This window comes from Plodia interpunctella, chromosome 30 (assembly GCF_027563975.2).
Source record: "Plodia interpunctella isolate USDA-ARS_2022_Savannah chromosome 30, ilPloInte3.2, whole genome shotgun sequence".
NCBI classification, from domain to species: domain Eukaryota; kingdom Metazoa; phylum Arthropoda; class Insecta; order Lepidoptera; family Pyralidae; genus Plodia; species Plodia interpunctella.
The window spans coordinates 3088587-3104740 of NC_071323.1; the positions used below are offsets into that span (position 1 = coordinate 3088587).

Below are 16154 nucleotides of genomic sequence, written 5' to 3' on the forward strand. Positions count from 1 at the left end.
TGACTCATGTATAGTTCATTGCTACGCTGTGCATCAAAAGCAACTACCTGTGTGGATCAAAAGGTGCCAGGTTCGAACCTGGCACCTTTTGATCCACAGGCGTCTTACCCATTACACCGCCGACGGTTCTGATACTGAAACTTGTGATAATAGAGGCCCAAAATAAAACATAAACAAACATTATACGTCATACTCGTAGTTAACATTGTAGTTGTAATTACTTTGGTATAGCCAAACTGGATTACAAGCGAACTTTTGGGTCGAATTAAATAAAAGAAATGTGTTTTAGTATGAACTTTAAGTGGTTGTTTTCTATCGCGATTAAATTGAAGAATTGTAATTATGAAGTCATGGGAATCGAGTGTGTCATGCTCACTCAAATGGTCAATCTGGTGGTGGCGTCGTGGGCCGGGTCGTGAGGTTCCCTCTATTATGGTTGAGCTACGCGATGGCTGTCCCATGCGTCAACTCGTGAACGGGTGCTGCCAGAGGGAACTGGTCATCTCGTTTCTCATATATTTTCATGTAAGTTAATTGTGTTTCACATCGATATATATATATATATATATATATATATATATATATATATATATATATATATATATATATATATATATATGTATATATATATATATATATATATATATATATTATAATCAGCACTCGGATCACAATCATAACCTGTTTTGATATACCTTTTGACTATGTACATTATGTACTTTTATATATTATTAGAAAGAAAAGAAAAAAAAATTTTTTTTTGTAAGAAACAATAATGGTAAGCCGATCTGGCATGATAGGGACCAACACTGTTCAAATGAGTTTCTTTCGGAATTTCTTCTCAGCAGTGGTCGTTCCGAAATGCCAGTAGTTTGTAGCTTGTGAGAAATAACTATAAATTTAAAGATTGACGAGAAAAAGTGCCTGTGAAGGTCTAATTTCTGAATAAATGATTTGAATTTTGAATTTGAATTTTGAATTTTGAAATTTATATTATTATATCTTGTGTAAGCGGTGGTGGTGTAATGGCTAAGACGCCCGCCTGTGGATCGAAAGACCCCAGGTTCGAATCCTACTCGTGTCACACGAGTTTGTATACAAATCTGACTCATGTATAGTGGTTTTCATCGACCACCACTTGCTCCCGGTGAAGGGAAACATCGTGAGGAAACCTGCAACACTGGTTGATTATTAACTTGTGTGTGAAATGGAGAAGGCAATGGCAAACCACTCCATTAATAATGCCAAGAAAGTTGTTGTGTGTGTTTAATTCCTCGTAACGACCACGACCCACAGCCATGAGGAATACGATTATGAAGAAGAAAACTGCCTAGTAAGCGCCTGCGCCTGCGCGTGCATCACGTTTATTTTACATACATTTTATGTTGTTAACCTACATTCTTTAGTGCAATATAAAATTCCGACCTAACAACTTCGTTTCCCTTGCGCTCATCTACATACATCCCTTACATATTGTGTTACAAGTGGTGTTCTTTTATAATAAGGACATACCCAAACATAGTTTTGCCCTTAGAGCCGGCTCGAAGGACCAAAAAACTATGTTAAGGAACCTTATCTACGAACTATGTACGAAGCCTTATCGATCAGCCGCTGTTATAAAAATACCGTTTTATTACACAAAACAAATGTTCTGCTAAACGTTTGTATTAATCAAATACTAAGTAACTTTTCCTGTAGCCAATTTATATTACAAACAGACGACTCATGGGGAAAAATAATGGAATTCCTTTTCAATCATGTTTTTAATAATAAATTTTATTCCGGTACTTTTTCTTTTTCGCGTTCTTGTTAAAACATAATTATTAAATACTAGATGTTGCCCGGGGCTTCGCTCCCGTCGGAATTTTGAGATAATATATAGTCTATAGCAATCTTGGATAATGTATCTTTCTAATGGTGAAAGAATTTATGAAATAGATCCGGTAGTTTCGGAGATATTTCGCCTCAAACATACAAATTCACAAACGCTTACCTCTTTATAATAATAGTCTAAACAAGATTTTGCCAGCGGCTTCAACCGCGTGAATTTCTCTGCGAGAACGAAACGATAAACATTGAACTTATATAAATAAATAACAATAAATATATTAGGACAAATAACTCAGATTGAGCTAGCCCCAAAGCAAGTTCGAGACTTGTGTTATGGGATACTAACTCAACGATACTATATTTTATAACAACTACATATATAGATAAACATCCAAGACCCGGGCCAATCAGAAAAAGATCATTTTCCATCATGACTCGACCGGAGATCGAACCCGGGACCTCTCGGTCCAGTGGCAAGCACTTTACCACTGCGCCACCGAGGTCGTCAAATATATTCTTGCTATAGTATTGTTCTAAGTTAATGTGTTATTTATTATCAATATTTGCGCGGCTGCGTGCAGGCTTGTTACAGTTGACTTCAGATCTATGTAAATCTTGCAAATAAATGAGATTCTATTCTATTCTTTTCTAGCGGATGAGAGGATGCCAGTAACTTCGGAATTCTTACATTTTAAATATAGTTTTTTTTTTATAAAGCGTAAGTTAAATTTTTGTTTGTTCAATTTCAAATTTTGTTTATAAGCTATTTATAAGATATATTTTCAAGCCCCTGAGGCTTTTCCCGATTAAAACCATATAAAAAAGTGCAAAATTTTATCGAAATAGGCCCAGTAGTTTTTGAGTTTATTCATTACAAACAGAAATACAAATCTTTCCTCTATATAATATTAGTATGGATTGGATATGCATAGTGTATATTGTAAGCCAATTTTGAATGTCTAGTTTTGTGAAACCAAATACAATCAAGTAGAAACTAGATTGCAATTATTAATACGGGAAATATTTCCAAAATGGCGACAATAAAAGCAGTTTCTTGAGATAAAATCGAACGCTCCATTCAGCTCGGCGGAGACCTTGAGCCAAAATGGTCACAAAAGGTGTGGAACCATTGAAAACTTAGTGTTTTTAGATCATGAGGTCATGATTATGAAGTTGTGGTGGTGTAATGGTTAAGACGCCCGCCTGTAGATCGAAAGATTGAATCCTACTCGCGCCACACGAGTTTGTACACCAATCTGACTCATGTATAAGTAGTTTTCATCGACCACCACTTGCTTCCGGTGAAGGAGAACATCGTCAGGTAACCTTCACACCGTTTGATTATTAACTTGTGTGTGAAATGGAGAAGGCAATGGCAAACCACAGGTGGGTCCTCAGAGCACACTATAAGGCCTGAGGGCCCTACTAAAAAGATCGTAACTCGCCTATTTTTATTTATTTTTATACACCGATCGAGCTAGCCCCAAAGTAAGTTCGAGACTTGTGTTATGGGATACTGACTCAACGATATTATATCTTATAACAAATACATATATAGGTAAACATCCAAGACCCGGGCCAATCAGAAAAATATCATTTTCCATCATGACCCGACCGAGGATCGAAACCTCGGTTCAGAGGCGAGCACTTTACCACTGCGCCACCGAGGCTTTCACAAAATCTAATACCTACTTTCACAATATTCTTTTGAAAAATGTTCACTAAACCGAAGCATATTCTAAGGCGGGATCAACAACCGCACATCTAAAACTTGTGTGTAATTATCGACGGTAAAATAGATTATAATTTCGAGATTAGATGACCTTTTTCATTATTACCACTAATATTATAAAAGCGAAAGTTTGTGAGGATGTATGTGTGTATGTTTGTTACTCTTCACGCAAAATCTTCTGGACCGTGTTATTAAATTTGGTACACGGGTAGAATATAACCTGGAATAAAAGATAGGGTACTTTTTATCCCGAAATTCTAATGGGAGCGGAGTAACATTGTCTATTTCTTCCGTAACTACGAATACTTTTAAACTTTCGCGTTGCATAAATCGTAAACAACGGGTATTAAACGCGCACATATATTTCCCAGTAATCTTTAGGACCTTATTACGAGGTAACCAAAAATAGAGGTAATATGTTGGAGTGTTTGGCGTCTTTTTCTCACGTGAGTTTTTATCCATGTGTTGTCCATATTGTTAAATGTCAGTGTTTCTAAACAAGCGAACGGTCGATGCCCCTCGCTTGGGGCCAGATTACTTATGAAATTATTTATTCAATATACTGATGGTAGGTGCGTTTCGTCCTATAAAGGATGATTTCACTTGACAGCTGTACCTTTTGAGTTGTATTATTCACGGTTTGTCGCGGTGGCGTAGCTATTATAGGTGAGCTCAAATTCAAAAAATCAAATTCAAATAATTTGTTCACAAATTAGCATCTCCACATGCACTTTTTCACGTCAATTTTTATAACAAATAGTTATTTCTCACAAGCTACAAACTGCTGGCATTTCGGAACGACCACTGCTGAGAGGAAATGACGAAAGAAACTCATTTGAACAGTGTTGGTCCCTATCATGCCAGAAGGGCTTACCATTATTGTTTCTTACAATTTTTTTCTTCTAATATTATATGAAAATACATAATGTACATAGTCAAAAAGTATATTAAAACAAGTTATGGTTGTGATCAGAGTGCTGATATAAAAAGAGTACCAGTATAAAAACAGTTTTGTGTACCAAACACACAAAAGATCTGGAGCCACAAATATGTAATTTAAAAAACATTTAAATAGAGCACGTAAAGCAATAAAGGCATCATGTCCACGCGACCGCATATCAAGTTACCCTGCGTGGATCTTTATGCCGCAGTAATACGGGTGAATTTTCAGCGAGTTTAGCTTTCTTGCTGTGCTGTTGTTACAATATTTACGTCTGAAGAACGGCCATATTAATTTAATATTTACTAGTCGCGCCCCGGGGCTTCGTTCAGTTGCGAATATCGGGATAAATAGTACCCTATGTGTTATTCAAGGTCATATTCTACCTGTATACCAAATTTCATAACAATCGGTCTAGTAGATTTTGCGTAAAATTAGTAAGATTAAATTTATATGATTCCAAAAGCTCAGAACATGTTTTAATAGAAATGTGCTGGCATTATAAATTTAAGAGGCCATAAAAAGTTCATAATGCTTATTGTAGGAGCTTTCGCGAAGCTCGTTTGGGAGACAATTAGTCGATTAGTTGGAACAAATCGTTTTATCAAGTTAAAAAATGGGGTACCTAATCGTTTTTATGTTGCTCGATTAATTCTTCGCAATTGTACAACTGTCATATCTTTATATATTTGCCCATAGCCTCGCCCGCGTTATTTTTCCGGGATGAAAGGTATGTATATCCTTTTCAATACTTCAAACTACATGTATGCAAAATTTCAAGAAGATTGGTTGAGTAGATAGAGCGTGAAGAGGTAACAAACATACTTAGAATTAGACGTAAACATACTTAAGAGTTTAGTTCAACTCGCCGACGCACACGCAAGTGTAGCGCTAGTGTTCGAGTGAGTTTTTTGATGTCTCTTACAGAATCGAAACAGAGCTTTTACCGCCATAGTGATCGGCGCTGCGAACAGAGGAGGTCGCCGTGAATTACCTATGAATCTGTGAAAAATATCTAGAAACTAACTAAATAAATATATTAGGACAAATCACACAGATTGAGCTGGCCCCAAAGTAAGTTCGAGACTTGTGTTATTGGATACTAACGGTATTTGTTATAAAATATAGTATCGTTGATACTATATTTTATAACAAATACATATAGAGATAAACATCCAAGACCCGGGCCAATCAGAAAAAGATCATTTTCCATCATGACCCGACCGGGGATCGAACCCGGGACCTCTCGGTTCAGAGGCAAGCACTTTACCACTGCGCCACCGAGGTCGTCGAGTGGATAAATAACAAAGGGACTGCTTAAAAATATGAACTAAATTTAGTAATGCTTTTAATTAAAATTGATGTAAGAGTTGCATGTGTATATCTAATTTGTGAATAAAATGATTTGATTTGATTTGAATTGAATACATTATACACGTACTAAGAATCACATTGTCTATTACAAAAAACCGCCTAAAATACGTAGCGTAGTTTGAAAAATCTGAGCATACATAGGGACAGACAGACAGCGGGAAGCGACTCATATACTATTATTATAGAGCGTTTGTGAGTTTGTGACTTCGTGAGTTGGTATGTTTGAGGTGGGTAATCTCCAAAACTACCGAACCGATTTCAAAAATTCTTTCACCATTAGTAAAGAACATTATCCAAGATTGCTATAGGCTATACTTTATCTCAAAATTACCACGGGAGCGAAGCCCCGGGCAATGCCTTGTTGTAAATGAAGGATTTTGTATTGTACTGTGGATCGTCTTCAGGGCGTCACAGCCAAATGGACACTTTAGAAACGGGTATCTGGTATGTACTAATCTAGAGTTAAAATTAACTCTGATTTGATGGTAACTTAATAAACCAGTTTAATGTCGAGCGGTGAGCTATCGCTACCGGATTTCCGGTTGCCGGCGACCGGAAGCGGCCGCGATTGGACCTCCGGACTTGTAAGTTTTCTGATACAAGTATTTATACAAGCGGCCCGTCCCGGCTTCGCTCGGGCAAAACGAAAAGTAGCCTATATTACACCTGGAGGTTTCGTCTGTCTCTTTGCCAAATTTCACCAAAATCGGTTTAGTATTTTTTTCGTTTATTCATTAGAAACATAAATACAAATCTTTTCTTTTCGATTGAAGCGGTCACAGCTGGTATACCAATGTGACTAATGTTATAGATTTATAATTAATTATTTTTTACCAGAGAGAAACCAGGAGAAACCGCTAGTCTATAATAAGTAGGTTGCAAAGGGTACTTTCATGGCAAAAAGTCCTCTATTTAATTTCGATACAGACTTTGCGTGTCGAAGCCGTATGGAAAATTCGCTTTTCTCCCCTCTGAGTCTATAACATAGTTAAAGAAAATTCGATTTAACCTTTGTGTGAATTTTTGGTAGCAATATGGACTTGTTTTTAAAATTTCGACATGATATTTTGTTGTGTGCGAAAGAGTAAGAAAGCGGACCCTGGGCTTAGAGGCTCAGCAGCTGAGGAAGGAAGCAGAAACATGTTCAGAAGAGAGAGAGAGACAGAGAGAATTTTGTTGATGTACTGAATATCACGTGCGAAAGAGTAAGAAAGCGGACCCTGAGCTTAGAGGCTCAGCAGCTGAGGAAGAAAGCGGAAACATGTTCAGAAGAGAGAGAGAGAGAGAAACAGAGAGAATTTTGTTGATGTACTGAATATCACGTTTTGTGTGGTTCTTCCGTAGAATATGATCAATACATATCTTTCCGTGGATATCATACTTATTTTTCATCATCATCAGATTTCAGCCTCTCTGTGCCCACTGCTGAGCACAGGCCTCTCTCCGCGTACGCCACCCTCCTCTGTCCTGTGCCTCTCTCATCCATGCACAATTAGGACCAATATTTTGATGTGATAGCCAATATTTTTCGTCATCTTTTCGAAATGATTTTCATACAAACTTTCAACCCCAAAATTGTCTTGATTTTTGAAAAAAAAAAGAAACAAAACAAACGGTTTATCGACTTATCGCTTTTTGATGAAATTTGCTATGTATGTAGTAATGCAAGACCTGGGTTTTCAAAAATCAAGACGATATTTGGGGTTGAAAATTTGTATGAAAATCGTGTTGAAAAAATGATCAAATTAAATGGCTATCACTATAAAATATTGGTCCTAGAAATGTGGCATGGGAAAACATATTAATCACAAAAAAATAATTACGCAGGAGTAATTACTCTACGCACACGAAGTCGCGTGTAAACAGCTAGTGTTCTTTTATAAATTTATGGTCAACTGTGCCGTCAGCTGCGCCCTGGGGCTTCGCTCCCGTGGGAATTTCGGAATACAAAGTACCCTATGTGTTATTCCAGGTTATATACTACCCTTGTACCGAATTTCTTAACAATCCATCCAGTAGATTTTGCGTGATAGAGTAACAAACATACACACATATATCCTTACAAACTTTCGCATTTATAATATTAGTCGGACGAAAATGAATATTACACACAAACAGCTTAGTGAAATTATTAATTTAAGCTAATTTAATGATTTATTAATTTAAGCTTCATTACACAAAAACACAATTTGTATAAATATGTAGACTTAATGCGAAAAGCATTATCTAACAGTAGACTGTACAAACATTTTTGTCTATGTTCTTCATAAATTCACCTTCGCGAGTTATGGCAAAGTCATTTGCTAACCACGACATCAAAATATAATTATTTCAGCGAACCACTGGAGGCCTCTGGCGGCGCTCACCGTAAAATTATAACCAAACAATCAAAACTTGGATTGTCACAGGGGTGACCATATTGATGAAGACCGACGGATAAAAACTCCAAATTATATAATACTAGCGGACCGTCCTGGCTTCGCTCGTGTAAAAACATAGCAAAGTATACATCTAAACCTTCCTCAGAAACCACACTATCTTTTGGTGAAAACCGCATGAAAATCCGTGCCGTCATTTTCGAGTTTATCGCGAACGGACAGATAGACAGACGCAGGTCAGAGGACTTTGTTTTATAATATGTAAGGAAGTTACCAAAGTCCATTGTCACAGAATCATTTTAAAATGGACTTGACAAATGTTTTTGTTCAATAAAACAATGTTTGACTGACAAACATAACTTGTTATTATAATATTTTGTTTAATTAATTGTAATTGTTTTTGAATTAACGTAAGTATTTTTGACAAAAATAATTCGGACGAATAATTTAATAAAATAATTTATATATTATTTGCTTTTATTAATTTTTGGCATACGGGTAAATTTGACATAATTAATTTTTAGGTTAGGTTAGGTTTGTTATGCGTAAACCGTTATGCTTAAAAATCATTATGTCATAATACGGACAAATCACACAGATTGAGTTAGCCCCAAAGTAAGTTCGAGACTTGTGTTATGGGATACTAAGTCAACGATATTATATTTTATAACAAATACATATATAGATAAACATCCAAGACCCGGGCCAAACAGAAAAAGATCATTTTCCATCATGACCCGACCGGGGATCAAACCCGGGACCTCTCGATACAGAGGCAAGCACTTTACCACTGCCCCACCGAGGTCGTCGACTGGATAAATAACAAAGGGACTGCTTAAAAATATGACCTAAATTTAGTAATGCTTTTAATTTTAATTGATATAAGAGTGTATTTTCCATAGGGAAATAGAACGCTATTTCTGTATTTAAATTGTAATATGAGTACATTGAAACGCAACTGTTGTCATAGAATATAAATATAGAATATAATATATTAGAACAAATCACACAGATTGAGCTAGCCCCAAGGTAAGTTCGAGACTTGTGTTATGGGATACTAACTCAACGATACTATATTTTATAACAAATACATATATAGATAAACATTCAAGACCCGGGCCAATCAGAGAAAAATCATGCGTGCGCCAAATCAAAACTGCGCCACCGAGGTCGTCCATAGCACATAGATTCGGATTAACACATAGGTTGCTTTTTATCTCGATAAGTGCCAAAATCTGAAATCATGGCTACCCTGTCAATCTAAAGTTCGACGGGTCGTTAGTGACCTCACCAGAGACAGGCGCGTGGATCTCGGAAACTAAACACAATACAAATAAGTATTATCATCAGTCATTTAACCAGTACATGCCACTAGATGGCAGTTGTAAAAGTCATGCCTGATGCCTTTAAATTAAAATCAAAATCAAATCATTTATTCAGAAATTAGGCCTTCACAGGCACTATTTCACGTCATATTCTAAATTAAACGATGTTTACCAAAGCTACAAACTACTAGCATTTCGGAACGACCACTGCTGAGAAGAAATGCCGAAAGAAACCCATTCAAACAGTGTTGGTCCCTATCATGCCAGAAGGGCTTACCATTTTTTAAATATAAATTTATGTATAATTTTTTATCAGTAATATAACATGTACACAATTTAAGTAACCTTTATCAAATCAAATGATTTATTCAGAAATTAGATCTACACAGGCACTTTATAGTGATTTCTAACAAGCCACAAACTAGTGGCATTTCGGAACGACCACTGTTGAGAAGAAATGCCGAAAGAAACTCATTTGAACTGTATTGGAACCTACCGTGCCCGAAGGGCTTACCATTATTGTTATTTTAGGCGGTTTTATTAAAATTTAACACCGGCATTAGCAATGCGTAGCCAGTATTCATAAGTGTGTCAAACTTTATACAGTTTAGGATGATATACATCACTTATTGACGTCAAAAAATTACATTAAACTGCCGATTTGCAAAACGCAGGTGAAGAAAAAGCGGCGCAACAAACTTAACCGCAGCCTTTTCTCCAAAAGATCTTATACATATATATTCAAAATTAAGAGGACGACTTTGCATTATTATTAAAAATGACAAAATTGAAATAAATTAAAAAAGTTTTTTTTTTTTAAATAATTTGACGACTTCGGTGGCGCAGTGGTAAAAGTTCTTGCCACTGAACCGAGAGGTCCTGGGTTCGATCCCCGGTCGGGTCATGATGGAAGATGATATTTTTCTGATTGGCCCGGGTCTTGGATGTTTATCTATATATGTATTCGTTATAAAATATAGTATCGTTGAGTTAGTATCCCATAACACAAGTCTCGAACTTACTTTGGGGCTAACTCAATCTGTGTGATTTATCCTAATATATTTATTTATTTATAAAATTATTGAAAATTGTCACAAAAAATACATATATTCATATAAAAATGTCATAAATCAATTACATATGCTATGAGGATACTGCACCATGCTTGGGTCAAACTTGTCTTGTGGCATTGGTATACAAACTGATGTGGCACGGAGTAGGTTTCGAATCCGGGATCTTTCTGCAGCTCTTAACCACTGGACCGTCATAGTAATTCTCCGATAAAAATTAATCAATGTTCACATATCACTTTAACAAACTTGACTATCGATGGTAACAATAGGCAGGTTCATTCAAAACAATACAATAGACTTATCGATTGCCTTTTAGCTTTCAGACTAGACAGGAAAAAACAGATCACCTATCAGGTTTTTTCAATGAAGAATAGACTTATTGACCCATTCAACCAACTATAAATGACTATATAAAAACAAATCACAATCACAGATTGAGCCAGCCCCAAAGTAAGTTCGAAACTTGTGTTATGGGATACTAACTCGACGATGCTATATTCTATAACATATACATATAATAGATAAACATAAATTATCATAACATGTTGACCTGACCGGGGATCGAACCTGGGACCTCCAGTGTCTACGGAGGTCGTCTATGATTAAAAATTAGTTGTTTAAACGCGCTCACGCCGTAGAATAGGACCAGTACTCTGTAGCTCACGTGGATGTCGTACGTGACTTAAAGTCGTGTTTGTCTGATGATACGCAGTTACAGCACGATGGCTTAATTTTTTGAAGCTTATAGATAGATACCCTCAAAAATGGTTGATGTTAGGCTTGCAGCCAGCCTTAAAAAACCTTTTTAAGGTTTAATGATATAACTTTTGTACAAAAATGTGATTTTTGACACAAACTTTTAGTGCCGTTAGAGAGATCTTGTGGCATTTAATGCGTGAAAGAAATCATTTCCGTGCTGTAAACCGTTGAGGATTTCCCTCGCCGAAAGCAGTTACTAGCCGCAGGATCCGGTCTTGTATGCATAAAAATGCATTGTCATCCAAAATAAACGTGTGTATGAAATTTCAGCTCAATCGGTTGAAGATATCTGCTTCAAAATTGAGTTGCAAGATTCCACCCGAACATACATAGTTGAACAAGAGGTGTTAATAAGATTGATTTTTACAGGCTTCGGGGCGACACAGCCGAGAAGGATACGAAGAGAAAGCTCAAATAACTTCCCTTTAAATATTTATATTGTTTCAAGAGTGTAATAAGCACAAATATATTATATACCTACAAGTCGAGTTTAAGGCCTTCAAATGCTTAAACAATATTAAGCTTTTGAATCGCAGTTTCAAGGAACTTCGTAAGTTGAAGCCTGAGTGGGTTGGACCAGTCAACTGTGACGTTAACTTTAACTTACGCAGAGTAATGAAAAGTACCCCATTTTGTCTAAACGTCAGCGGCGCGCCGGTTAATATGAACTTCGATTTTGCAGGTGCAACACACCTTTCGAGTGAGTTGTTGTGTCAACTTTAACGTGCGCATAACAACGAAAAATACGCCATTTTGTCTAAACGTCAACGGCGCGTAGGTCAAAGTGAACGTTAAAGTTTACTGGTGCAACTCAGCTCGATTTATTACAACTCCCACGTAAAATCCTAAACTCAAATACTAAGTTAATTTTTGAAACCAGTTCGCGTTTCTTTGTACAAATAAATGATACGTTACAACATTTTACTTCTTTGGAAGTCGCTTTTAAAGAGAATTTTCATTACGATTATTGTTATTTTAATTGCTTTTTAAAAAATTACATATTTTTTTTTTACAAAATCTATAATTACAAATAATACAGAAATTCCAGCTCGTCGCCGCTTGGAAGGGTCGCCAAGAAGGCTGGAAGCATTACCCCTCTGAACCGCTATGGCAATCCTTTGTGCAAAGTAACTGCCCGCCCTTGGATCGCCCGTTACCTCACGGAGACGCGCTGAAATGTGAGACGTTATAATTATTTCATCATGTAACCCCAATCTCGAAGCGGTTGTGGTGTAATGATTAAGGCGTCTATATACCGAATGGTCCCAGGTTCGAATCCTACTCGTGTCTTGTGTAAAAATAAAAAAATGGTTGCCTGTAAAGTCGGTTTTATGGGCGAAGATTTTACGTGACAACGTCTTTTTACGCGCGCGGCAGACCGATCATAGTTGAGTGGGAGAGAGACGCAAGGCATTCGGCGGGCCTCTCTCTCGTTCGGTGACTCATAGTAACGTTACCGGGCGTTACACTTTTTCATAAGTGACTCCCAGCCGCAACCTAATTTAAGACGTTGTCACGTCAAAAAATGTGCGTGTGGTCTGAGGGCCCACTTCATACAAGTGTAACTCTTTATAATAATTATTATTATCATCACAGATTCTAATAAGTATGCGACGATTGCACTTGAGATATACCTATGAACCTTGCATCAAAACAATGTTGGGTTTACTGAAGACAAATGAAAACTACAAAAACTTAGATACTCACGTCCACACGCTGTCTCGTTTTCCCACATCGTGTAAAAAAAAGAGAGAGAATATGTGTGGACGTAACGACGTTGTTTTGTTTCATGTTTTGACTCCGTGGTTGGATTGTTAGCATTCTAGGTCAAGTGTAATGGCATCTGTCTGATTAAAACTGATGACCTATTTATGTTTAGTGATCAATCTCATTGATTTGACACGTGATTTTTTACGCATTGCAGGCGTAGATTCATCTACTCTATAGCTTTCGGACTGTTTTATGGAACTATTAATAACCCCGCGGCTTCGCTCGCGTTTAATTAATCTGCGAAAGCGGAACAGGCATGATTTTCATACAAATTTTCGTACAAATTATATAGTTATAGAATATTATAGTAATTTGGGGGTTGAATTTTGAAAAAAGAAGTAGTAAGCCTGTATTTGAAACTTTACTTTTAAATATATGTGGTTTAACGTGGGTTTGAAATTGTGTCATAAAAATGTGACGAAGGCGCTAGTATGCGGGTACATAGCGCCTTAATGGAAATAGTTTAATAATTAATCCACAGACAAAAGCGACGGGTGAAGACTGAAATCTATAAAAGAATTGAGCTTACAATAACTAATTAATTTTGATGGATGTGGAGCAGTCGAGGGCATATTAACCGGCGCAGATTCAAAGCAAATTCGACACTATTACCGATGATTAGAAGTCCATTTATGTCAGCCTGACGTGTGGACAACTGTACATTGTACAGCGTGACCTTTCTTTTTGTTTTACAAGCTTTTATTTTATTTGTTATTTTAGTATATATATATATATATATAAAAGTAACTATGTTCGGATGGAATTACGCAACTCAATTTTGCACGTTCCTAGCAATAAAATTTTAGCCAAGCATATATTGTGACCATCAGGACACTACCTTTGTCGGCTTTTACGACATCGACATGTAGGTATGGTTCTATTCTAAATCGAGACCACAAGCCACGATTAAAGTTAATATAGTGGTATTAGTATTATATTTCAGTGTTATATGCGCGATAATATAGCTTTTATATTACAAAAAGTATTAAACATATGATATTTTAGATAAGAAAGTCTCACCATTTGATGCCAAAATCTGAAACAAGAAGTAAGTTTTAAGCAACAGACATACATACAGTAATACCTAATCGTTAGGATATTATAATATTATAAATAACCAGCTTTTGCCAGCGGCTTTTGCGGGAAATTCTGTGCGAAAACGGAATAGATACGATTTTCATACAAAATTTTTTCATACAAAATGCCAATATAGTATACATTTTTGAAAATTGTAAAAAAAAATTACCTACGTTTGAACGGGGTTCTTTAACTATATGCATACTGAAAAAAAATAAGTTTTCAAAATAGATCCAGCGATTTAGACGCGAAAGCGGAACACGCAGACAGGCAGATCGACTTTGGAATTTATAATATTTACATCAGAATTAGTTAGTTCGTTAGTTAGTTATATCAAGTTCTTTCTGCTTATGTCACGTTTTCGCGACTAAAGGCTAGACCTTAATACAGTTGGTTGTCTTCATTCTCTTTCTCTCTCTCTCATATGAGAATTTTCCCGGTTTCTTCCTCAGCCATTGAGCGTCGGAGCCCAGGTCCGCTTTCCTACCTCTTCGTTTCCACTTCACACGGTCGTTGGTGTGTCTAGTTGTCAAATTTGTCTTTAAATTTTGCTCCATCTGATAGTAATTAATCAGAGAAAACATTAATTTAATAATGTTGAAAGAGTGCTATTTAGGTTTAAGGTCAGGTCTATGAATACTTAAATCTACATTTAACCGATTTCAGCTCGATCTTGCCGAAAAAATAATGGTAAGCCGATCTGGCATGATAGGGACCAACACTGTTCAAATGAGATTCTTTCGGCATTTCTTCACAGCAGTGGTCGTTCCGAAATGTCAGTAGTTTGTAGCTTGTGAGAAATAACTATAAATATAAAGATTGACGAGAAAAAGTGCCTGTGAAGGTCTGATTTTTGAATAAATAATTTGGATTTGAATTTGAATTCGAATATAAAAACAGGACTAACAGATGTAGCCAACTGAGAACGACTGTTTTAGCCGAACAGAGGTTTAGCCGGCTAAACGTGTAGACCACAGATATAAGAACTTTACACATGAAAAGTTTTAATCTGTGGCGTGGCCGCACTTTAGCTGTAGCATATACACGCAAACATGTTAAATGGGTAGATAGGTCAGACACACGGTGCTCGGCCCACACGTGCGGGGTATAGTGGCAATTACTTGTCGAAAGATATGGCTCAAGTTATACGCTTATATTTTCTACTAGCATTTGCCCGCGGCTTCGGCCGCGTGAATTTCATAGCAAAATCTCAGTATATTATGATCTATACTATTATCATAAAGGGGTTAGCGTTTGTAAGTATGTATGTTTGAGGCGGTTAATCTCCGAAACTACTGAACTGATTTCAAAATTATTTCACCATTAGAAAGGTACATTATCCAAGATTGCTATAGGCTATGTTTTGTCTCAAAATTCACACTTAAAATGATTTAAATTATTTATTTTATTAAAGTTTATTGTTCCAAGTATAAACAAATGGCGAACTTAATGCTAAAAGCATTCTCTCTCAACTAACAATTAGGATAAACAGAATAATTATAAAAAATGTGAAAACTTGCATCTTTTAGCAAATATATGCTCAATCCCTTGGACCATGTAGACAAACAGCATGGCTTCTATCACATGGACCATAAACAAATCGATGTACAAGTAAACTTGTTAATTAAAACCATACTATGACATAGACAAGAGAAGTTTTTTATTGATTCGTCCCTATTTTGTTGGCTGTTACTTTGTTAATAGGTCAAGGGTTTGGTGCGGACGCTTGAGGCCTCTATGGACTTGTTAAAACAGTTTGTTGTAACTTATACAGTCGATAACTATTTTGTAAAATATCTATATTTCTATATATATATTTCTCTCTTTCTCTCTCTCTCTACCTCTCTCATTTTCACGTGTTCTAAGTTTGTATACTTTATACAGCATATCAAATCT

The 16154-nt window shown here is 36.3% G+C and overlaps 1 protein-coding gene across 3 annotated transcripts in view; it reads right to left on the bottom strand.

Annotated features, from left to right (window-relative positions):
* The window catches only part of LOC128682482 (1-phosphatidylinositol 4,5-bisphosphate phosphodiesterase epsilon-1-like), a 157097-nt gene that overhangs the window by 116515 nt on the left and 24428 nt on the right, over positions 1 to 16154 (bottom strand). For all 3 annotated transcript variants that reach the window (XM_053767183.2, XM_053767181.2, XM_053767182.2), the window contains exon 2: positions 14202 to 14217. The gene's annotated coding sequence lies outside the window, so the exon portion shown is untranslated. The remainder of the gene's footprint in view (positions 1 to 14201; positions 14218 to 16154) is intronic.